This window comes from Propithecus coquereli, unplaced genomic scaffold (assembly GCF_000956105.1).
Source record: "Propithecus coquereli isolate 6110/MARCELLA unplaced genomic scaffold, Pcoq_1.0 Scaffold357, whole genome shotgun sequence".
Lineage (NCBI taxonomy): Eukaryota > Metazoa > Chordata > Mammalia > Primates > Indriidae > Propithecus > Propithecus coquereli.
In genome coordinates this window covers 339666-340669 of record NW_012149252.1, presented here as the reverse complement: position 1 = coordinate 340669, position 1004 = coordinate 339666, and the positions used below count along the sequence as shown (strand labels likewise).

At 31.9% G+C, this 1004-nt stretch overlaps 1 protein-coding gene across 2 annotated transcripts in view; it reads right to left on the bottom strand.

The window, feature by feature from the left end:
- The window catches only part of PECR (peroxisomal trans-2-enoyl-CoA reductase), a 53625-nt gene that overhangs the window by 22688 nt on the left and 29933 nt on the right, over positions 1 to 1004 (bottom strand). The gene's annotated exons all lie outside the window — the stretch shown is intronic.

Sequence of the window (1004 nt, the reverse complement as noted above, 5' to 3'; positions counted from 1 at the left end):
CTATTTACCCTATTGATTATTTCCTTTGCTGTGTAGAAACTTTTTAGTTTAATCAAGTCCCATTTATTTATTTTTGCTGTTCCTGTATTTGCTTTTGAGATTTTAGTCATAAATTCTTTGCTTAGGCTAATGTCCAGAAGAGTTTTTCCTACATTTTCTTCTAGAATTTTTATGGGGTAAACCTGAATTTCAAGAAAACTGAAATTGAGGAATATAATATGTTTCTATTTATATTGGTCTTTCTTCCATTCTTCAGTAAAAAAGTTTTTGTTTTCTTTTCCATTTATGAAACCGACACACTGCCTACCGCACTAAGGAGGAAGGTGATTTCCTTTTTTATTTAGGGCTAAGTTTACTGCTGGGTATTTTAGTTTTCATTATTGAGGAAAAGATATCCCTTTTTTAAAAAAATTACTTTTTAAGACTGATATTGCTGACATTTTGGAAAGCTATTGATTTTTATGGACTTCAATCTTCCTGAAATCTCCTTACTGAAATTTCAAATGAAACTTTCTTAATTGTCTGACTTGCTTAGGGCCCTATGTACCAACAAATGCCATATAATAAAATAATGTAGCTGAAAAGTACAATGAAACAACAAAAACATGCTATTGTTAATTCACACTACATTCACTCCTAATTAAAGATTGCTCTCAGTAGTCAAAGCACAACCAGGATGTTCCTGAGAGCCAGAAAGAACAGGAGAAACGGTTTGGTGGCAGTGAGAAAAATAATCTCTATTAGCCAGCTACACCACATGAAAAGGACACTGAATGTTACAAATTTCCAAAGTATAAAGCATAGTAATTCCAATCAGTGCTAGAAATATACATTACCTCCTCAGGAACACCAAGTCGTTTAGCTGGGATATTCTTAAAGTACCCTTCAAAAAGGTCTTGTCCCAAATCACTGTAGTTGTTCATTGCAGTCTGGGAATAAATTACTCCCTATGTTCAAAAATTAAACAGAAACAAAAATAAACATAAAATTAAATATTAATTATA